Raw genomic sequence first — 25,607 nt, 5'->3', positions numbered from 1 at the left:
CTTCTCAGGTTTAGCTTTTTATTTCACCTTAAAAGTTTAACATCAGCTGTTTTAGTATATTTTATGTGTATATATCAATATTTTCCTCTCCAGTTTCCAAGTGGGAGTGCAACACGTTTCGTTATAGCCTTAGATCAGAACACTGATTCTAACCATGGTTCTTAATGCAAATTTCCAGAGCAAACTGAAGCAAACCAGGTCTGTCTGCTTTGAATGAGATGCAGGTAGCAAACACAGGGAAATGAGAAAAAATAAACCGGTAGGAACACTTTCAGATAATTCTCATTGTTTGAATCCTTAAAAGTCAGTAAACTCAGGTTGCATCACTGAATTTGAAGCAGTGACGTGGACCTGCATCATTTCAGAGCCTCAGTCATGGTTTATATTGGCACTCCCTCTCACTCTGCAAGCGTGAAAGAGAAAGCATATCTTTCTTAGGGCCATGAATGTCACTGAAAGGAATTTTTCCTTTTGGCTGCTACTCCTGGATGGCACTATGCCAGCACAAAGCAAAAGCCTTGGAAATAGTTTTGTATGCCTTTGTGGGTGTGGATGAGTTATGCTGACACAGGCTACGGCCAGGGCAGCTGTAGGCAGACGTTTCCTTGCTGTGCTCACAGCGAGGAGTTGGAAAAGAGCTTTTGTAACACAAAAATTTATCTTATGAGGTCCCTTAAAATCCATTTTTTATTTTTTTGTCTTTCAAATGATCAAATCTTTCTTGGCTGCTAAGTCTTCACAGATACACAAGCACAAACATCCACCTTGAATCCAGCCAGATATATAGAGCAGTTCTGTGCATCTCAGCTTTCTGAAAACCTGTCAGACACAGGAAAGGAAAGGATGTTGTATTAACAAGAAATTACATCTAGCTTGCTTTTGTTATTTTTCTGTTTGTTTTGTTGAAAGCAGTATTCTCTTTTTTTAATCCTAATTTCAAGAGCAGCTTCTACATACCCAAGCCTTTCTCTACGTGTAACACAGGGCTCAGGAAAACACTGGTCATAGCATTTTGCATCCTTCACCCCAGTTACAGTAAAACATGCAGCCAGACAGGGGCTTTCGCAGTCCATTCATACTGAGGACAGCGATGAACTCCAATAGCTCTAATTTGAAGAATTTGGTTGCAAACTACACCACCACTTCAACTATTGAGACCCTGAAGGTAGTATGGATGCATCTCAATCTCAACAGATTCCATTACTGTAGGAAAAAAAAAAAAAAACAAACAAATGGGCTAGTTCCTGGTTCTTCCTGCACCAAAATTTGGGGATGAGTAGTACGTTAGTCCATGGACCTACCTTGTTCTCTAAGAATATCTATTTCCCTGGTCATTTCACCTTTTATGTAGGCATGTAAAAGTTCCCTTGCCTCTAATAAAAACAGCCCTGAAATCACAGAGGGGAAAAGCCATAGCTTACACTCTTTCCTGTAAATTCCCACTTCAGCTCCTTTTACACTTTATGAGTCATCATTGCTTGTTACTTCAGTTGTCCTACAGCTCCTGGAAATCATGCAAAAAACTTCCCAAAGTTACACTTAGGTCATTTGCTGATATCATAGACATTTAAACAACCACTTCAAGCAGCAATTCGCTTGACCTAATGTGTATATCAAAATAAAAAAAAAAAGCTACCTGTGGACTTAATGGGGAAAAAAAAAAGGTTTTTTACATTAAAAAGCAATGTTTCCTATTAGGACATTTTACCAAATATGTAATATTTAGTAGCAACCAGACTACAACTGAAAGGCAAGACAAAATGGCTCATAGCACTAGCATCACCTTCATTTTATTTATATCACTAAAAGGACAATTGACAGGAGCACTCAAAGTCTGCAACAATTTAAATGCCTGGCACCACTTGTGACAGCAAAATGGGATCCCCATAAGATTTTAGGGGAACACAATCACTCTCAAAACATGACAGCCTGTGGTACAGTTGCTGGTCTTAAGACCTGGCAGCACCAACTCAACTGAGAATGGAGGAGGGTGAGTCTCATTAGATAATCACATAACACATCTGGCCACAACAAGGATCCCCCAGGTTCCTTCAAGGAAGGAACCTCAGGTTTTAGCTTGAAGCAACTGCTTATAGAGACAGGCTGGGAACAAGTTCTTTTTAACCCAGCGTCCATTTCAACAACGTTAAAGCTAAAGACAATTGCTCTGTTGAATAACATTCCGGGATGAAAAAATCTTGTTCATGTTAAAATAAAAATTAAAAAAAAAATAAAATTAAACCCCCAAACTTCATAGTGTCTCCTCTTCATGGAGAGAGAGAGGGAGGGCAAGAAGCTGCGCGCATATATATATATAAAGGCAAGACAACTTCCAAAAATGCATTGCATTCTACAAAACTACTTTATTCGGGGTATTCGTGTCAATGCACAGTTTTGCAAACCACCATAAACTAGACATGCAGAGCTGTAAAGCTTATAAGTTGCTGTTTAGCATGTTTCTGCAGACTTTGAACTTTGTGAGGCAGCCCTGCTGAGATTGGCGTTTGAGATGCAACCTGTGGCTTAGGATATGCTGTGCAGCACAGAATTTCTGCCCCGTAAGATGCTTTGTTTAGGAAACACAGACTTGGTGGCCACCTGACTTTTAAAGTCTCTAAGTTCCCATCTCAACCTCTATGTTGGGTTTAATTTCTTGATTTTAGAACAGGCAGTCCTAGGCAGCCACAAACACTCAACTGTCACAGAGTTTTGGTTGAGGCTGCCATTTTTAATAATCATTTGTAAGAATGAATTTGCTTCTATTGTTGGGGTATTTAGGAGACATACTTCCACGGTGTTTCCTTGCTGTTGTGACAATTAGGAGCTTCTTTTAAAAGTGAATTCAGGGGCTCCTGAGGTAATAACCTGACTCGGCAGAGCTGGACCTTTGAGTACAGGTAAACTACCTCAGACATTATAAAAAAATGTAACAAAATTAAGAGAGCTGACAATGCTGTTCCTTGTGTAACAGGCAGGAATCCACTTTTTTCCAAAATCACATAAGATTCCCTCCTCTGAGAAAATGTCACATAATAAGACTTCTACTAGGTAAGGAAGAATCCTTCACAGGTAGCTGTTTCCTTCCTCTTTCCACACAAACTAATAGCCAGGGTTTCTTCCAATCCATTAGTGTTCCTTGCAATGGACAGTATGATATAGTCCTTAGTCAGATTTTTAAATAGGGAAAACCAGAACTATGGAGTCACTGTCCAGCAAAGGATGATTCAGGGAGAATTTTTTTTTTTTAAATATATTTTTTAAATCCTTTGAGTTTAGGGCAAAGAAGAAACATTACAAGGGTGGAGAGAGAGAGAGGAAGGACTTCAGAACCTCCCTGAAATGCAATACAGTTGCTGTGCTGTTGCTAAACAGCTGCTTTATTATAGGCTGGAATGGCACTGAAGTAATCAAAACCTTTAATCTTTTTTATTACAGTGATGGAATTAATTCAGATGGAAAACCAATTCTCAAGGCATTTTTATCATTGACACTGGCTGAAATATTTTTTTTAAATAAAGAAAGTAAAACTTGAAAAACTAAACACTGAATTATAACTGAAGTGGCAGTCTAACATAAAATGTATCTACACAATTTTAGTACAGTAAAAATTACTATTCATAAACAAGTGACAAGGTAAGTCACTAGGTTCTTTCACTAATTAAAACCTAACACAGCTTAGAAACCAACCTTTGAAACTCCATCCCAGCTTGACTGTTATATTTTACATAGGTAGTGATAAAATACTCCTGCTGTTTGACTTGCTTCCTATTCTGTTACAGATGGAGTTTGGTCTGTAAGCCTAACTTCTCTCTGTACACAGCAGTGCTGTGGAAAAAGTATAAAGTTAAACTCGAATGTTCTAGGAGATAGAAATAACAGTCCCTACAAGCAAAAACTTGTTGCTCAACAGGAACGAACTCATGCCCTTATACGGTGCTGCAAGTAACTTCTTTTTCAAGAAGGTAAAGCTTTTCAAATTGCTAAGTGACATACTCACTCTCATGGCTAGGAGCTCTGCCTGGAAAAAAACAGAAATCCATGCCCAGAGTAGTAATAGCATTGTTGCTTCCTGTTCCTGTAAATGTTAAGGAGGAACCAAAACATACTCATTCACAAAAAAAGAAATAGAAATATGCACCACATGGGAATTAACCACATTGCAGGACAATTCCAAACCCTTAAAAGTTTCAGAAATTATGCAGCTGTCTACATAAATGGAAGTTTTATTTTTATATGTTCAGAATGAATCATTAAGAGCTGGAATAGATAAAGGGTTACCTATAATACACTAGTATGGATTATAATTAAAAGAGTCAAGAGGATTACTGTAAACCCTTAATTTCTCCTGTCTTCACCCGTTATTCTCCAGAAGCTCTTAAAACCGTAAATACTGGTCAAATGTGTTCAATTACATTCTTTTGTTAAACAAATTAAACATGCATATAGCATCATAAGCGTATATACCATTTCACTCTCTATTTAGGTCCAGATTCTGACTAAGATCCTGCACTTCAATAAAAGTGGAATAACATAGCTTAAAGTGTATAAAAATATGACAATATCTATACATTTAAATGTCTCTCAGTCCTCAAAAGCTTATAGCCAAAGTGACTGCACATTTACTGATTGCAAAAGAGTTAAAGTGCTGATAGGTAGGTACTCAGTGACTTCTTTATGCTGCCTCTTCCCTCACAAGCACTAGAGACTTGAACAGTGCACACATTTAGGAGAATTAATCTACTTTCAACTGCTTTGTTAAAATTCGGAAAACTAAATTTGTGAACCCAACCCCCCCCTCACTTGAGAGAAATAGGCACCTAACTTAACTGTCAAAATTCAGCATGAAATTACCTCCTTACACTGCTGCCACCAATTATATTCTAATAAAATTAGCGTTTAGCTAGGCACATCAATACTGGCATACAAAGCACTTCTACCCACAGGTCACTAGCTCCAGTCTGTACAAGTTTGAAAGAAAAAGCTGCTGTATGTAAAAGTGGTGGTCAGTGTTCAGTTTCAAGTGAGTGGTGGTTGCTATGACAATGCTGCCATCTCATTTTGCATAACCTTAGAAAAGAGTCCAAGGATTGAATAAATACTGACACCAGGTTCTTCACTTTCCCAAGTAAGTGGTCCCCAAAGGTCGGGGAGAAGTCTTACTTGTGGAACAGTCTCAAGAAAATGCAACTGCACTGTCTGTTATATCTGCTCTGTGCATAACCAGAGGTTAAATTTCAGCATCCAGGTCTGTCAGCAGCATTAAAAATTATACTGCAGTAAAACAAAAAGAAGCCCGTTGTAAGTAGCTTCATGAAGAGCGCTAAAGACTGAACACAGATCTTAAAAGGCCTTGATGTTTGTCTTGTTAGCTTAAGAAGGACATGCGTTGACGCTTCAAGTTCCCATCCCCTTTGTGCGAGTGCATCGGAAACATGAGTTCTCTCCTGCTGTCATTTTGATGCCAGCTACACAATTAAAAAAACAAAGGGGGGGGAAGGAAAGGAAGGTTTGCAGTTAATTCTATCCTTGTATACAAACACGTACTTCTCTTCCTGCTTAAATCTGGAAGGAAGTCCTTTTATACACAGCATGCTTCCTTACAGCATTCCCAAAGAAGAGACAAAGAGACATTTTCTATTGGAAAAGGATTAGTTATGTTTTTCAGGTCCTATTACGCTTAAGGTAACGCTGGAGCAGTAAGTGCGCCTTGAAAGAAGCAAGGCCTTCAGCAACAGAAATGACTGTTGCAATGTTGCACTTGGATTTGGTTTGGTGGCACAGGCTGCAAAGGTCCCTCACTCACCTCTCAGCCACACAGAGACAGACACTCTTTGTTTTACTGGACAAGCAGGAGAGACTGGCAACACTCACTTCAGTGTAAATCACACTGACATATAAATATTTAACAGGAACTATCTAGCAAAGAGCTAGAACTATGTTCACCACATGTTCCCAATTTTCTTGTTTCCTCTAGATGTCAATCCTGCAAACACATTGATGATTACCTGCACGTAAGCGGCACAGCCTGGGCGCATGCACACAGTTGCAGCATATCATATAAAACTGTTGTATAACCTTAGCTTGTAACACCCACTCATGACTTATTATAAATAACTTAACAGACTCAATAGGGGTTCCTAACTCCTATTTGTAAAGGAAATTTGCGGCCCCAAAAGTTCAAGTCACCATTGTAAACTAACCACAGGCATTTTTCAAAATCTGAGTCAAGGTCTTCATGAAGCCACGTTGCCAGACTGATTAAATTCTTTAGAACATGAATGTACAATGACTATAATCTTTATTAGGGGTACAGAGCACGTATGTGGTTAAAGAAACCATAAGATTTCCACAGCTGTCAGAGATTTTAAGTTTTTCAGTCTGCAAAATACTACAGATATATAATTTCTATATATTTTAAAATATGACCTACACTTACATTCAGCATATTAGTACTGACGCTTTCCATCATTCAAGATCACGATTCATTCACCTTCACCGAGTCTTAGATTTCCAAATGTAATAAAATTAAGGACTTTTAAGTATTTGCCTGCTGAGTTGTATATACCTATTCTTAAAATGATGCATCCTTGATGAAATATTTTCTAGCAGGCAGTTTGGTCCAAATACTTAGTGGCCCAAATCATGGAGAAAACTATGCACAAACTCATCCCAAAAGCATAGAAATAAATAATAGAAATCAAAATGCAAGCAGAAAAACACACTTGGGCATTGAAAGTATGCTTTGAACCCTTGGTAGAATAAAAATATGTTCCTATTCAGCTGCTACCATTTCCTGCTTCTGAAAAGAATTCCTCCATCCGTTAATGGTCTATGTAATGTAAACATCCCAGGATCTGGAGCCCATTTGAAAGCAGAATGGCCATATGCAGTCAAACACGTATACCTGAGATGCTTACCAAAAGTATAAGTTATAACGGCAGTTGTCCCCAAAAAGAAGAGAGGGAATGGAGTATCAATCCTAATCATGCTGCTGGTTGATACAGACTCTTACTCAATTTAACAGAGGGTATGAGCTCAGTCTATTAATAATACAAACAGCAATAACACAGAAAAACTATTACAAATGGCTTTCTAAAGGAATATAATCTGTTAAATTAATATATTAATAAATACCCAATTAAAATTCATTCTTTAATACAATGCACCTCCTTTTAAATGAACAATGTTTATGGTTTATGCTGTGCTTGCCACAATTCTTCTTGCAAACTGGTTACTCATCTGACAGAAAAAGTTCTTTGGAAGAATTTACAGATGATAATTGTTACTAGTGAAACTTCATGTCAGTTGCCCTCAATATTTCCACCAACACTTGGAGATTCTGTATGTTAATCTTTAAATGAAATGCAACATAGTTGAAATAAAAAGAAAAAAAAAAAACAAAACAAAAAAAACACCAAGATAAAAAGAATGTAATGACTACTCTGTTTCTTCCCAAGTGTAGTTCTGTTTCACACATTTCGTGTAGCTGTCCTAGGAGATTTTTATGGCTTCTGGAAAAAAAAACCAAAACCAAACCAAAACACTTTCAACCACATGCAAGATTAGGTGCTTAGGAACAGGTTTTCTGCAAATGCTAGCAGCTTCTTGGTTGCAAATGCCCACTTTCAAAGAAGATAACTGGAGGATGGCCAGCATCATCCAAAGCAACTTCACCAAAAAAATGCACATACGCACAAAAGAAAAATATAAAACTACAAATATAAATAGGTCTCACTTCCTAGGAGAGGTGAATACACAAATATGTGATGGAGAACTTAAACAAAATAGACACCAAAATTCTATTCCAAGATGGAAAACCAAAAATTATATGTATCTATAACAAAAACTACTGACCAGTACATTTTTCTTGCTGCAGTGCAAAGATAATACACTGCAAGTCTGTTACGATTAGCAAAAGTGCTGATCATTTCTTAGTAATCAGATTAAGTGGCTTCTTCTTTGAAAGCTTTCATCAAATGTCATACAGACGTGGCATGTACCTATACACGTAGACATTGTGTTGCATACCAGAGGCTACTTTTGCTGTGGGATTCCTAATGGCTAACTCTTTCGGTCTGTTTACCTTAAGAACTTGGTAGCTTCGGCCTATTTCTCTTGAGCCTCTTCAGTATGGGTCACCGGTGAGTGGGTTGCATTCACTTACTTCTTGCACCCTCACGATGATGCCAAGTAAGCAAAGAATCTAGCAACTGCTCAGAAAGACAAGCCTTTGAAGTTGAGAAGTTCTGAATGAATAGCAAATCCAGGCAGACCATCTCTCAAGCTAGCAGAACACCCCAAAAGATTGTTTCCTGAGCAATGCCAAACTTTTCAACAAACTTCAAAGAGTTAAGTGGTTACAAGGAAAAACAGTTGCAGGTTTTCGTACTAAATGCTTGTAGAGAGACTCCAAGTGCTTACAAAGCACAAGAGTAGTTCCATATACTGAATTTGCACATTTAAACAGGACATTTTTGTATGCAAAAAGTTAACGCATAATGAAATGGCCATACGGTGTGAAAACACTGGGATGTGGGGTGAAAGGGAAATAACGACTCTGCTATCAAATAACGAACATGTTATTTAAAATGAAAAATCTGCCATGGATATACTCTCTTAATCTGTATTTTGAACAACAGTCAAATTCAGACTCGATACCGAAACAGGATCAGGGTGGTTTCAGATCTGCCAGGGCCAAGCTCTTAGACTGTCATTACTAGATTTGGGGTTAGATGATAAAATTAATGTTTTTTTTTTGTTTTGGGTTTGTATGTTTTTTTTTTAAAAAGCTTTCTGCTCTCAATCTGACTCAAAATCAGATCCATAACATATGCCCTCTTTTAGCTCTGGTTCCATCTCAAATTTAAATTTCTGTGTATAGTTTAGAATCCAAATCATGCTGAATTTTAAGGAATCAAAACGTGTATAGGATTCTCCGATTCTGGCCAGCTACCCTCATAAATCAAAAGGCTCTTAGCATTTTAACGCCCTTACTTCTTGTTCCAGTATTCCCCAGCTTGAAGCAGGTTGTGTTTATACAAGGAAAGCAGACACGACTTCTGCATAAGGTTTGCTAGTTATGTTACATATGGTACATTTTATTATAAAGTATTTTTTAATGAAAATTTAAATCTATGAGAAGTTTCAGCAGTTGTACTTTTGAACATTTAATCTGACTGTCATCGTTCAAATAAAACTATCTCTGTCATATTTTCTTTTTGTGAGCAGAACAATTGCAGCACTGGAATAAAAACTGGCAAAGGGAAATGATTAACGGTGGATGTTCCTGCTACTGTTGCTTAGGGGCTGTCCCCGTCACATTTGAATAAGCCTTCTAAAACTTGATGATTGCTTTTTTGTAGCAAAGGAAGTGATCGAATTAACCACAGACCATTTGTTTCTCCTGTTGTTAACTCATTTCATTTCTTACTGATGTCTAAATATACTGTTGGGTGGGTTTCTTTTTTTTACTTGTTAGAGATTATTGTCTGACTGTCTCAGTAGTTATTCTACCATTACAATTTATCAATGCAAAGACATGATTTTGCTTCCTAAATTTTCTCTTGTTTCAGATACCCAACTTGAAACATCTCGGCAAAATAGGTAATTCAGTACTTCCATCAGATCCTTTGGAGGAACCAAGGCAGACAACCAAAAAGTGAAGCAGGAAAATAATTGGATTGTGTTTGAAAAAAAAAAAAAAAAAAGGTGAAAGAGTAGGTACTTTTAAAAGGTTAAAAATCAGTAGTAAATTATGTTCTGGAAAGTAAAAGTGTAACACAACAGAGGCTCAGTCAACAGCCCAACTGCCTGTGAAACAAGAGGACAGAAAACTAATTTAAATAAAACACATGGCTGTCCTTCAGAGGTGCAGCTTGTGTAAGAGCCTCCATTGCATTTAAGAAACACCGTGACCTTTGATTTTCTTCAGTCCAGTTCCTGTTGATGTATCTTATGACTTGGTTACTTATCAGTTCAGAGAAAAAGAGAAGTACCATTATAATTCTTTACTGTCTACCCAAATTTTGTACTCAAGCATAGAGGAACAGAGTACTTTTCTGACTGTTTGCCCTCTTTTCAGAATAGATGGGTTGAAAGAGGACAGTAAGAGACAGCTTAATTTCACTTCTGCTGCCTGTTCAGATTAAGTGAGACAATGCAGAGGTTGAGAACAGCAGTAAAGGTTACAGTTGAAATAAGAGGCAAATTACTACTACCTGGCAGCAGGAAGGAAACGAGGAATTCTGACTCACAGGTGTGTCTGAGTCAGTGTTTCTTGTGACGACAGCTGAGAGAGGTGGTAAAATTATGCATTTCCCTTTGCTTAGGCTATAATTTCAAAACACAGCCAGTTGTGAACAGACATCAGCATTACTATGTCTCTCCCCTAGCTGCAGCGGGAAGACTTGGAATCACCAGGACTGCATTCCAAATACTTTACAAATGTATAGGATAAAAGAACAAACGACCTCCCTCCTCCAAGCCCTATATTTACCATTTAAAATTCAGTGGAAGGAAAACTTGATGTTAATATTATTTATGAACAACAACCCATGGTTATAGTTTCCGGTTGTATACAGACCCATCCCATTTTCACTGCTTTTGCATCTCAAATGACTTAACAATTACTGCCTCACACCCAACGTTGCTCTTAAATTTCAATTACAAGAGCATGTGTACTTCTTTTGCAGAGATAATTACCACATACATTGCAGCATCAGTTCTCTCTGAAGGGAACCACCTATAAATTTGGGAAGCTTGTTGAACTGAGTCATTTCCACTTCTGGTATGCACTACTTATAGCACAGTCTTATTTTCTGGCTGTAGCTGAAAGCAGATTTTTGAATATTACTGTAAGGGATTCTTGTGGTCTTTTGTAGAGGACAGGATTGCAAGAACTACACCTTCCTCTCAGAAGCTGGAGACTAACAAAAAAGTTCTCCTAGAACAATGAAAGCCAAGTGATTACAACCCCTATACCCTGTTTCCTACATACAGAGTTAAATTGTTTGCATTACAGTAGAGATGCTCTGCATTTTAATAGTCAGATCCTTCTGAAAAATTAAGGAACACTTTCTTGTCACTAATGACCCCCACTTAGTTCAAATTTGATCCAGAATTATTATACATATAAATATTCAAAAGCTTTTACAGCTTCTTCTAAAGCCTCAAGTGAGGGAAGAAAAGTTTTGGGCCATTCATTACAAAGGATTTCTGCCATCAAAGGGGCATGAATCCATCTTGAATATCAGACACTTTCAGGTCATTTGGGATCCACCTTTGATTGACAAGTAGACAAGGACACTCTCAACATTTAGTGACGATCAAACAGAATAACTTTGACCTTCCCCTTTTCCTCCATATGATAATGTACCAGACAGCCTAAGTATTATCCTCCACTCTCAAGGTAAGGAAGTGCCTCTTAAAAGTTACTGGAGCTGTTTCCTAGAGGGAAAGGCACATTATTTTTTTTTTTTTTTTTTTTTTTTAAATCATTGTTTGTTGCATGCTCCTTCTTTTTTTGAAGGACAGTCACATGAACACATAGTATATAATCTGGAGCAAGTGCAGAGAAAAGATCTGCTCCTGGAGATGGGCCTGATGCCAAAACAAAGCACCAGAACTTGAGCTGAGGATCCGAGAACAAAGCAGGAGCAGAGGTGTCCAGTACACTAGTATTATGTGTTCACCCTATAAGGAACAACACTTCATTCTTAGAAATAATGCTACTTTCAAACTGAAGAATGATAGTTAACCAGACTACTCAAACCCACTTTCGACCTGCTATATGTCATACCATCTGACCAGAAAAAGATTTCAGAGCCACATGAACCATCTGACTACATACAATAAGATATTAAATAAGGATATCACAAAAAATCATACTGGAACTGCTGTGGAAAAGAACTCTATGGACAAGAAAGCAGCAAATGCTGATGAGCTGAGCTTTACCAGTAACTATTAGTGATTTATTACAAAACAGCTGCATTGGGACATTTAAACTACTTTTTTTTTTTTTTTTTCCTCTCCATTGCTAGCTGTCTGTTACCAGTTGGAGAGACTCTCAGTTCTACTTGCCTGCTTGGCATTTAGCACCATTCTCCACCCACACAGCCTACTTAAAATGGCACCCACACTGGAAATTTTATGCTTTTCAACTTCTATTTTCCATCTGTATCAAATTCCACAACATTCCACCTGCAATTCCAGAAGTCAGCTAAGCGTGTTGTCTTCACGCCTGCTCCACTGTTCACACTCATTCTCCTTTCTCTTCTCTTGCCCTCCTGTTAAGCAAGTGGGGCAGTTTAAAATCTAGCCTACCCCATGTAGATTAAAAGTTAAACAGATCGCATCCAATATGCAATATTTGAAGGAGCAAATAAAGAGAGCAAAAACAACTGAAAAAGTGAATGTTGGCTAGTTCCTGCATTTAGCTTTTACTGAAGTTGAGATTTCATGAGGTAAGAGTCCCAAAGCACTTCAAAATGTTTACAGCTCTGGAACAAGCAGTGCAGAATTCCTCTAATTTGGCAATGCACTTATCCTTATCTATATGTGTCATAAAAAAAGATAATTGAAATCAAAGAGAGCAGTTCAGTTTGGTATGCATGCTGCAAGAAAAAGCAGCTCTCTCAGGACCATCTTCTGTTCTATTCCTGCACCAACTGGCAGACACAATGCTCCTGAACAAAAAAAAATGAGCATCTCCCTCATTCCCCACTGTCTGTCTGTATTTGGTGCCCACTCCTGTGAGGGATAACATCTCCCATGAATATGCCTTCCAGGGGCATGCAGTTGAAAGCCCACCCAGGAGGTTACCACTCCAGGGGCTGCTTCCCTCGCACACAAGTCAGCCGCCCACGCACCTGCCTGTGTCACGGAGCAGCAGTGCTGAAGACAGTAATTTGGGAAACCTCTTGCCAGCCCCGAGGGAAGGCAGAAAAGGCTCTCTCAGAAGCAAACTTTGTCACAGCTAAGTGAATAGAAGGCACTAATGTTTTTTAAAAGCGTAGGAAAAGAAACGCAGCAGACTAGTAATAAGACGGTACATTTTCGTGTATCAGCTATGGTTCGTTCAAAGATCCATCACCCACAAAATGAACGGATGAATTTTGAAATAAGCAAAGAAGCTTTGTTCTAGGAAATACTGAGCTCATGCTGGTGGAAGACTGCAAAGAGTTTTAGAGGAACAGTTCCCTGGAACATTTCTCAATGGACAAGGCCTTGGAGGGGGACACAATGCAGAACTGCAGACACAAACAGATCTGACAGCCCTTTTTTGTTGCTGTTTTTCAAAAAGTCATGGGGTCACAACCAAACTGTCCAGTGACAGCAGCAAGTAAAAACACACAAGACAAACACCCCAGCTCAGGCAACCTATTTACAAGGCCTTTGCAACTCATGCGGCCAGGAAATTGAGAAAGACCTGTTTGAAAATAGCTTAGAAATAGCACGACTGTACTATCCATTTCTATTAATAATCACACATGTCAATATGGTTACTTTTTATGAATCACAATAGGCTTTGCCTTCAACATGAAGGTAGTTCGTTTTTAACTTCATTTTCTGACCTCCAAAAATATTTTGCTGTCGCAGGTTGCATTCATGTTTATAGCATTTCTTTCCAATGCCAAAGTGCCTAGTAAACAGTCTCACACAATAACAAGGAACCATCTCATTCACCACAATCCACAGCCGTGCTGTATTATCCATTCCAGCAGACTTCTGTGGTTCCAGATACTTCTGTATGATGCAACACCTCAGCTGCGTGACACACTCATTTGTGTGAAAATATCTTCCACAAAAGTGAAAGAGGCCTTTCAAGTGCCTCTGAAGTTGAAGTATTTGCATTGGCACTAGGAAATAATGAATAGAAGTATCTGCCCACTTAAGAGACTTTGGAAACTTTGACTACGCACAAAAGGAAAGCAGTGAGTATTCGGCATTGAGAAGGTTCCCAGGATATTACAGTAAACATCTTTTGCAGATTAGATTTCCACCTAAGTTGCCCTGAATAACCAGTTGTCCAATACCAAAATGATCTGAAATAACCAGACTGCAAGATTTTGCACACCACGGCTGACCACCATTGCTTGTCAGCCCACTACTACACTGCATTCTAGCAGCTGCAAGCCTACAGCACTGCTATACCCAAGAAAGGTGCTTCAGATGTCGAAAAAGTAGAAAAGTGAGCTCAGTTCTCCTGTTCATTCTTCTTTTCCATTAGACATACTGTTATGGAATCCAAAGCCCTATGAAGACACGGAGCCAAGCCCATCCACAGAGATGCCCTTAGTCATAGTCAAATTTCTTGCTTCCTATTCAACAGTATCAATACAGTATCTCCTACTCAGCAGGTATATAACTTCATAACCTCCTTCAGTGAACAGAGAGCTCAGCACTTCTGCTGGTGACTGACATAGGAGATTAAGGGGGCTAGGCAAGAACATGACAGACAGAGAAAATAGAAATGAAATCTTTCCCAGAACATTTCTCTAGGAAACATCAGTAGGAACCTGTCAGGGACTGCTTCAACTCTCGAATTTGTTTTTTAGGGGTGAAATTTCTTTTTGTCACCTTTGAAAAACAAGGAATAATAGAAGCTCAGTATGTTACATAACTTTCTTTTCTATCTTATTTGTCCTTCCAGTTGCCAATATGCAAGGTTAAGGGAAGAGAGTTCACGAATCTGTGTGGGCAGTAGGAGCTAACATTACAACCAAACTACTGTATTTGCTTTTTTTTTTGTGACAATATTACTATCACTGTAAGCAAAGGCCTCTGGAGAGCCAAGAAGAAAAGGTCATAAAAGAAAAAAAAAAAAAAAAACCAAAACAGTGACAGAAGAAAAGGGCAGACCTTTCTTCTATGCCTTTTCCAATACTTCAAAGTGGATTTAGAATTATATTGAAGATCTCTCCTAAATAGTTTATTTATTTATTGGTGAATCTAACAGATTTTTTTTCTCAAAAGAAACAGTAAGAACATCCATTATTTAAAAAAAAAAAAAAAAGTTGTCTTTGATAGGAAGTCACCTTCCCCTTGTCCCTTGGATAGTTATGTAAAACAGGTTTTACTAAAATAATGTGCAAGACAAACTAAGAATGCTGGTGGGTATTCAACAGAGACTCAAGATCCTAGTTAACTGTGTGGTTTAAAAGCATATGGGAAAATTAGATGCCACTTTGACTGAACAAGGTATTTTCTGATCTGTCTGAAAACTAGGCATGATCCTGTAACTGGTGAAGTCTTTATGGAGAAGACTAGGCAAATACAGGAATACAGCACCTGCAGGATACAAGTAAAGCTCCTCAGCTTAAAATCAAAATGTAAAACTGCACAGTGATGATTTCCATTGTTACGTGATTTGTACATTTGTAAAACAGGTTTATTCATCTCTTAGCATTTCAAAAGGTTTCAATGATTTGATGTTAAGTCTGATAAGTAAGGGGTCATTTTAAATTTAATTTTAATGGTGAATCCATAGACTCGAGTTCTCCCAGACATCATGCCGGTGTAATGTAGAGCAAGGACAGAATGTAGGGCACTGCCACTATGAGTTTTTATAAATACATAGCTTTCATGTCACGGTTTAAGTAATTTTCTCTTTACTGTAAGTTATCACACCACTAGTCATCATTGGCCTAAACTTTTTCCCAATTAATTTCTTTCATTTTCCTCCCCCATTCACCCTTTTGCAATAACTATGACTGTCATGGCTATTTAAAAAGACCGTTCCTTTCCATCACACCAGCTGTACATGGAGAAGATGAAACTGACTCATTTGGCTGTATGGGTAAGTTTTAACTCAAAAAGAGAAAAAAGTCAAAGAAATTAAGCCAGTTTTAGTTTTAGGCAGCCCCTGGTGTCCACTTTAAAAAAAAAGTCCTTTAAGAATTTAGAAGTTGCCTAAGTTTGTTTTTCTAGTCCTCACAGACATAGAGAGAGAGAGAGAGAGAGAGAGAGAGAGACATCCCAAACAATGGAGAATTTCCTGTAGAAGTCATGCACAATTTGCAAAAACACATTTTTACATTTATGCTGCTAACTACTCCTGAAAAGCCACAGTAAAAATTCAGCTCATATGGAGAGCCACATTTTACATTTTGGTTTAAACCAAGACCATCCCATTGATGTCAACTTACTCCAATTTTACATGTCTCCTGAAAAAGGCTCAGTACATTTTAAAAATCCCATACTACCATTACATTGTAAGACCACCATTTAAAGAAAAGCTTTGAGAGCACGTAAAATTTAATATCCCAGACTACACAGTGCTTAAATGCTTTATGCCATAGTTAAACATTAGTCATAATTAGCGCCAATGTTTTTCCTGCTGATTCTACAAGCTTGTTGTTCTGAAAATAACATCAGCTGAGTGAAAAACAAATCTACCTAATGTTACTCATACTCCTATGAGCCTTTAGTAACTTCAATGAAAAGAATAGTCCTGCATTTTTCTACTGTTTGTTTGGGCTAATCTGACATCATTATTTCCAAGATCATATTAAAATTCCACTAAAATACAATAAAATTGCGCAAGCAAGATCCAAACGAGGCTTCACATAACTGCATTTGTGGGTACACTACTTCACAGAAGAGCTGCAACTGCAGCAATTTTATTACACTCTAAATTATTGCCAAAGTTCTGACAGATTCTTATCCTACTCCTTATTCCCAAGCAGCTTATAAAGAGTATTTTAATATTTGAAATTCTGTCTGGCAGGCCCAATTACCAAAAAAAAAAAAAAATCCTCATGACATTTTTTCTCTTCTACTCAGTGGAAAAGGAGTTAGATTCAAATATTCACAAAGAATACCCATTTTTTTGAGCTCAAAACTCACTTCCCAGGCATTGCCTCCAGTATTCAGTCAAGTTTCACTATTTCAGCAAACAAGCATTCTTTCAAAGTAAGCTGTGCCTTCTCTAATGCCAAACAGATATTCCGGTCAAAGCGAAAATGCAGAAAGCTTGAGTGGGCATCATTGTACAGTATCTTTTAAAAGAAGCTGAACTATAAATTGACTGACAGATAAGCTATGCAAGTAATTGGGAACAGATCAAGTGTTATTCATGTAAACAGTGAAGATGATCCCACATTTCTTTCTTTTAAAAATAAATATCTTGGTAAAGTATCACTTCAGTAAATAACAGTTTTAGCTCTGGTATCTACCAGGAAAAGTTCAGAAACTCTGGAAAACGTGGTGAACAAATGCATTTGATTGAACCATATGGAGTCTTCCACAACATTTTGCTTTCACACCATTGCGCTATCAGCACAATGATCTGTCCACCTACACCATTATAAGGAACGGGTACTCGGTATAACTACTATTCCATTTGTTTGAAGACAACTCTACTCATTTAGTCTGACTGAGGAAGGGGTCACTCAACTCATCCAAAATAGTGAACACTTGGCAGCACTTTGAGTGAAATCCAAAGGTGACTGTACGACAATGTCAGTGAAACCAAGCCATTTAACTACAGCCACAAGCCTGTATTTTTAAACAGATTTCAATCTCAACTTACTGCTAACAGCATCTTTGCTCTGACTGCTCTCTATAATTATTTCATCTCTTTGAATCCTTTCTTCCTCCTTCAGAGATGATTGGTACAATTTGCATGTGAAGATAGTACAGCCGTCTGCTAGTTCTGCCTTTACACAGTAGCACAAGAGGACCAGGAATTGAACACATTTTCCATGAGGGTGTTTATGTAACCACTGCATTCCTTGAAGATTTTTAAAAGGTTTTATTTACTGTCCAAATTGTCTTATTCCAAGTACCCTTCCAGAACTTTATTTTTTTAGTATTCATCCATGATAAATTCTGCAAATTTTCCCCATTTATCCTAAGGAGATTTCTGAGTAGTTTACATGCTTTATTTCTACTTTTTGGCTCAACTGACTATACTCTTCATAGGCTTCACTGCTCAGTAATCATGTTTGATAGATTTTAAATCCAACTGACACAATTTAGTCAAGTGGAAGGAAAAAATATAGAAAGTCAATGAGTCAAGGGAAGCAAGTTCAGAAGAGAACATTTTCAGCCTTGTCCAAAGGGGAAAAAAAAAAAAAAAAGGATGCATGATATAATTTTCTTCCCTTTACATAGTGTGTCACAATTTTTAAATATTTAAACTGGCATGCACTCTGTCACACACACCCCAGTATCTACCATGCTCTGCTTTCTGAAAGTACAGATCTGCCCAGTTTCCATAAAAGTCACAACAACATATAATCCCAGTGCCAGCATGTTAAAATGGATATTCTACATGGGTAGGAGATGTGGCACATGTACAGGAACAAACACTCCGCTGAACTAAGCCAAGGTAACTCTGTGGGCTTTATTATGCCATGAGGCCATGCTAGGTTATGAAATTGGGTTGAAAATTTTGGGAGTAAGACCTCATTGAATTTAAGAGTAGCAGAATGTGCCTTTATTTAGGGTGTACAAAGTTAATTACTCCTGCCATTACACTGCTTTAGTTGACCACAGGGTTATGAAGAAGAAAGGCACTAAGAATTCCCACACATATCTAGAACTTGCATTGAGATTGTACAAAAAAAGGGGCAAAATTGCTACACTTAGCTTCTGTATGACACCGAATGGAGAAAGCTCTCTGACTATATTCAGTTTTGTATTTTAAAGTTTTCATCTCCTTCAGAAGATGCCTTTAAAAATTCTTTTGGAAGTCCTTCAATCAATTGTTCCAGCATATGGACTTTGTTCCCTGCAAGCTATACAGTCTCTTCACCTGTATCAGGCAGTGAAGCCAGACAGCTAAGGAGCAAGTACATTGTATACAGAAGAGTGTTGCTGAGGCTCTGTGCACATTGACCCAATCCTCCTAGCACTGTCTCACACGTCAGCAGCACAACTGAGCCCACCCTGCCCACCTGAGTATGTCACCATTTATCAGTTAGAGCCTTGGGTTAGAAAGAATAACCCAAAAGCATATTGACAGAAGAAGTTCAAACCCAATTTATATAGCACAGAAGAACTGAGGAGTTAAGGAACACATTTTATTCCCCTTTAACCTGACAAAATTTAAGTATGCTGCACATGGAAAATAAATGGCCTGAGCCATGTATCTATGGCAAAAGTGGAGTGTGTGTTCCAAAACAACTTCAGAAAAATAGGTGCCAGCAGATGAAAGCATCCAAGGCTTTTAGAATTTCCAAGCAACTCTGCACCACAATGCACCTTCAAAAACCCTTCACTTTCACCAAGTTTTCAGAAGTAACCAAATATCTGCTTTTATAAGATCCACCTGTTTTTTCAAGGATTCATGAATGGGCATCTAAACAGATCACTATTTACTTTTCAAAATTCTGGATACATTGGCTAATATGTAAAAGAAAAACACGTAAAAAAAGTTTCCAAGACACAGGACTTTCCTACTTCCTCCAGCCTTTCTTTGTACGCTTGGAAAACAACATCAGACATTAAAAACTCAGTTGCTGATATTCCCTTCTACCAAGACCGAGTTAAGCACAACACTCTCTCCAAACTGCTCACACATAATAATATTAACAGTATTTCTTACTAAAACCTGTAGCATTTAGACTATCCTTCTTTCATAAAGTGAAAATTGCAAAAAAATAAGTCAAACTTCAAAATGAGGGACAACCTAGGAAATGCTATGAAGACAGTATTTTATTCATATCTACATAGAAAAATGGAAGAGAAATTTTCACTTAATGCGACAGACTCTTTACTGAGTACCAGCCATGTAGTGTACCTGGTGCCAAAATACACAGCTGTTCAGAGATACAAGGCTTTAATCATGAACACCTTTTTCCTTAAAAAGTGAGTACTGGGACAGTGTCTGGCTGATTTGTGCAGAGCACGATAAAGCCTATGAGAAGTTGTCATTGAGCACAAATGACTGCTGGCTAAGTAGAGAAATTGTCTTAGATTATTTGCTTATCTTCAGCTCGGATGAAGTAAAACTTTGAGAAGAACTGAACTACATAAGAAAACATTTTTGGTTATGCCCTAGAGCACTAGCTACAGTATTTAAAGAAAAATTGTAAAACACCAGGTACTTTAAAAAAAAACACAACAAAACACAACAACCAAGAATAACAGAAAGGAGAGAGGAAAATACCAGCACAACAGGCTTATAAGCCAGTGTAGCTGGTTTTGCATTTACCAGCAAGTGACTGTTAACGGAACAAAATAAAAACACTGGGAAATAGACCTGCAGGGGGGGGGGAAACAAAAGAAAATCATATTCTCAGTAATCAAAGCCACTTGTGCTGTTTGATACAAGGGTGACAATGTTCTGCTGAACACTTTCTGACCACCTAGACAACAGGGGCATCCATGTAGAACTGGATACACTGAAAACTCGACAGGAAAATAACAGAAATTCAGCAAATAAGGTTAATTCAAGCTTCACTTCATTATTAGTTTCACTTTGACCTCTTTATATTTCATTTGACACAACAGGCCTTAATCTGAAACTTAATGGAAACAAGCATTATACTCTTTCATACAACAGAATTAATAGAATAATGAAAAAGCACATTTCGACACAATATTCGCTGTTGTTCAGCTGTTCAACTGCTTATTTCATTAAAACGAGCATTTCAGATAGGCAAAAATCACTTATTCCTCTTCCCAGAAGTCTGATTCAATATTTTTTGTATTCCTCTTAAAAAAAAAAATAGTCTCGTAATGAAGTAGAAAAATACAATCACCAATTACATTATGTAGAATGAGCAACTGATGCAAAAAACTTGTAAGCTCAGTCTGAGAATAACTGAATGCTCTGAAGCATTCAGCAAATAATTACAAATATCAAATGCATTCAGTTTGTGCTTGCAAATCACCCATGTAAAAGGTAAAAAATTACTCAGGTCTATTAAAATAGTGACTTGCCTTACAAAACATATAGTTTGTTTTCACTTTGGAAACCCAACTTATTTTAAATGAAGGTAAGTAAGCAGGGGAAAAAAGAAAAATCCAAGGGTTTACTACACCACTCAAAGATGAAAGGTTTCTGTCTTTGCTCACAAACAAAATATTGGCAGAACTTGAAGCATACAGGAAACAAGACAAACCACAAATTCACAATCAAGGAGTCAAGAAGATTACAGCACAAGAAGCTGTTGTCTTTTAGAAGGATGAACAGAACATTAGAAGTTACAATAATGAGTGGCATAGAAGAAATTTATGCAAATAAATCATAATGTTTATGCTATTATTTCCTACCACTGCATGATTTCCCCATTTAACTATAAGCCACTATCTTAGTAAACTGAAAACATTGCTGCTTGCTGAAAAAGTCTATACAACAGTGCCTCATTTTAATATTTCAATTAAAGCTGCTAATAATATAGTTCAAATCTCCAGTAATTGAGGTTATTTAGACTTCCAGAAGCACAGAGGAAGTCTTTACTCTGCTAAACCATGTTCAATAGACACGGGTTTGTTTCCTGTCAAAGTATAACTCCTACTCCGGAGAAAGATGGCAATGGAAAGTCCCTAGGTGCCTATTTTACAACCACTTACCACAATTCGAAAATCTTAGAAATTCTGGTGAAAGCAGAGACATTTGAATGGAAAAGAATGAAAGCTCCTCACCCTCAAGTCAAACAAGAAATCCCAGTTGTATTTGGGCAGGATATTAAATACAATATTGGACTTAAATATTGCTGCCATTGTTTTATCAGACCAAGATTAGGAAGAACTGGCAGGAGAAGGAGTAAAAAAGAAAAAAAAAATATTGACATTGATTATTTTTATGCTATCACACAGATGGGGTAAATTCAAGAGGTAGTGCTAAAATGATAGAACTTAGTTAAAGCCTTTGCACCTGCTCTGGCAGATGGATGCAATTAATAACAGAAAAGAAACAGAACTCCTCAAGTAAAATTGCTCCCTGAGGGTTAGGTTGTTTTAAAATTAAGCTGACATGCTTTTTTAATAAAATATATTAAGGCGGAGATGTGTTTTGAAGTGGGCTGTCTAGTTTACAGCAAACTAACTCATTAGAGAGGTGTATAGACAAACACAGGCCTGGCCCCACAATTAGTTTTCGTACTCATTCTGCAAACAGATAATGTATTTTCTAATTGCTCACAGTCAAGCAAATTGTTCTGCTATGTTTTGCACGGGAAACTATCATACTATCATACTTAAGTTGATTTCCTTCTATTGCACATGAAAGACTTGAAAATGTAAACCTGAGAGCCTCAGTAAAATTACTGCCAATATACTTCCAGTGTGCCCTTTAAAGAGTTCACTCCTCAAGAAGCCAGCTGAAGGTAAATCTCATTATTTGAAGTCCAAGCAAAATTAAGAAAGATGAAAGGTCCCATATTACACTCTGTGTGTGTGTATGTGTGTATATTTATATGCACACACACACTCCAACTGTATCTGTATCCAGTTACTACAGTCATGATGAGCTACGCACATGACAATCTGTGGTTTTAAATTATTAGGATACTCCCTAGCAGTTTTGGCTTGTGTCAGCTGGTGTTTTCCCAAACAAATCTCAGGGAGGTTCAGGGTTAGCACAGGTCAGGGATTACTCCCTGGATGCAGGTATTTTGGGTGCGGGGGTGTGAGGGGGAGGCGGTGGTGCAATTTTAGTAAGAGGTGGCTACCAGCCCTGTTGTGCCATGCTGCCTGGCCTCAGGGCCCCAGAACAGTGCAGACAGAGCCAAATTGAGCTTGTCTTTCCAAACCAAGGATAAAAAGAGTATTTAAATCCTCAGCAGAGAGAACTAATGCAGGAACACTGTATTAACATCAGTTGTACTGCAACAGCCTGCTGGAGTAATGATGGGTTTCTACAGTGAACAGAAACTTTGAAAAGCAGCCTTTTTTTTGTTTTTAATTTTTTTTAACCCATTTTGCTGGCAAACTAAAAACTGTTACATTATTAATATTTCATGAGTGAAAATAACCTTTTTTCATTTCTAGAAACCAGTAACAATAAAAGGCTTGAGGACTCAATGACCATGAAAAACATAATATAAGTAGACAGAGGAAAAATAGTTAGAAGTAGCTGAATTAACTAAATAATAATCTATCAACAAACTGCCATTTTTACCACCAATTTTCTTTAAGTAATTACCTGCTAAGAACAGAAAACCAACTTAAATTATCAGTAAGATAATTCTGAATGCCACAGGTGACTGGTTTTGCTTTCTTTCTCTGACTTTGCTATGATAAAACACATAAATGTGTTGCAATCTACTTTAAAAGTTAACCACAACTGTGGCTTGCAGCTTAACAAGCCCCAAAATCATAAATAAATGTTCAAGTTGTTGGTTTTTTTTAGATCAAAGATCCTAGCATCCTTGAGGGCACTGTAAAATAATAACATAAAAGGATTTTCCATTTGCTTCACTTCAATATTCTTAACAGCTACTACAGGTGACTAGGTAACAATTGGATTCTTGTGGGGGCAAGTATTTGTAAGACATTGTACAATTCTACAATGGGCTAATGAAAATATATTTAAGCAAATAGTCCTGGAACTTAAAGGTATCTATTGTTACAATAGTTACACTTTATCTTTTTTTGTTGTTTGTTTGCTTGGGTTGTGGTGTGTTTTATTTTTGTTTTGGCTTTTGTTTGTTTGGTATTTTTATAGAACAGATGGATATAAGGCACCAAAACAACCATGGATTCTAGTGGCCCTTAAAGCCTCAGCTTCCAGCAAAGAGGGACCAGCTGCTTTCTTCTGGGGCACCACACACTCTGTGAAGAGCGTGACCTTGTCAGAGCTCAGCCATTAAACTGCTGCCTGACAGTACACTGCAGAATGCTACACCCCTGTGAACTACTGCCTTTTCATAATATTGTAAATATTCAGCCAAAACACCGAGAGATTTCTTTGAAAGTTTAAGGATGCTGGGATAGCCAGGGTATTGCGTTACAACTAGCAAGAAGTCACTTGACATTCAACTTTTGAAATAGCTGACTTAGGCTTTTACAAGCATTGCTACCATATCACTTAATTCAGCATATTGAATACCATATTAACCTTTAAAAAATTATACCGTACCTTATCTTACGTAAGTGGATGTAAATAAACCCTACATCACACCTCTTCATTGTCCTTAAGTTTCAGCATATTTGGGCAAAAAGTCATTTGAAACATGGCAAAAAAACCCACACAAATGAAAACAGCTTCCAAACCACATACATTGACTGAGTGCAGAAAATCAATAATATTTTAATAGCTGGTGAACAAAGAAAACCAAAACAAAAGATCTCTCTTGCTTCCAACTACTGTCAATGGCTCGTTGAGTGAATTCATTCAAGAGCAGCAACATAAAGTTTCATTCACAAGGCTGTCTAACAACTCCAGGAGTCACCAGCAAAGCCAAAAAAAAAAAAAACCAAACCAAAAACCCAAACCACCCAACAAAACCAAAAGCAGTTAACAGATAGGAAAATACTGCAGTGGATACATGTAACTGTTAGTTTAATTTTAATCTCTTCTATCTGTTTTTTCCCTGCCTATTAAGGAGCTGGGCTATTCAAGTTGTGTGATTTTGTCTTTCAGTAAAATGCTCAGATCTGAAATCCTTACCTTACAAAGGGATATGAGTTCAAAACAAGGCTTCTTTCACACTGTCTTGATTCCTTTATCATATCCTGACTCACAGCCACCTTCACTCCATCATTTTCATTACAGCATTTTACCAAATCCTTACAGCAGTCATCCAGACACCACCACATGACTGGTTAGTACCTTAACAAGGCTGAGGATCAGTCTCATGTAACATGGAATTCTCAGAATTTGTCACCTCAGATGCCTCATTTCCATTCTGTAGGGTTTTCATACAGTGATTAAAACACTTGTAAGTAGCAGATCCAAACTGTCATGTTCTTCAGTATAATAACAAGTAAAATAAATATTTAGTCAGAGAGCTTACGAGTAAGAGAGATCTATGGAGGCATTTTAATTGTACGTACATAACTTGGTGGCCTTAATTACACATCAAACTTACCTATGTACCTTACATATAGTCCAAACAGAAAGACGCTCTTTCCCACAGGGAATCAAAGTATCTGACTTAGGTTTCTGCTTTGAATCACCTTGTGGTCTCTCAATGGACCTATACATAGCAGACTAGCGTCTCATTTAGGCTGAGAGCCTGAAGTTGGGCAGTGGGACCATCCTCTCGCATGTCCCTCTGGACAGCTATATTAACATACTGCTGCTTGCCTGCGTTAAAATATTCCAGGTGACCAGTACCTTCAGCCACCACCCTTTCAAGGGTCTTTTATCCTTATGCACCCCATAGATCCAGTGGATGAGGTAAGTCCTTATGTTCTCCACTGCTAACAAGCACACACGTCGAACTTCAAACACGTGGCAGCTGTTTGCTCCTCCTCCCTCAGCTGTCTTCTATCAAACAGTCCTTTCACTCTGCATGCTTGAAACCACAAAAGCAATGCTGCATCTTCTAGTCCTTTCATGGTATAGCATGCAAAAGCTTGAGCCATCTTTAACGCCCTTGATACTGAAGCCATAGGTATCTCTTTCACCTGTTTCTCCCAGCTGGCTTGCTTCCAACATGCATTCATATGACCCTCTGCGGACTGTAATTCCCAGAATATCTGTACTTACT

This window comes from Vanellus vanellus (assembly GCF_965231255.1).
Source record: "Vanellus vanellus genome assembly, chromosome: 1".
NCBI classification, from domain to species: Eukaryota; Metazoa; Chordata; class Aves; order Charadriiformes; family Charadriidae; genus Vanellus; species Vanellus vanellus.
This window is presented reverse-complemented; position numbering follows the sequence as displayed.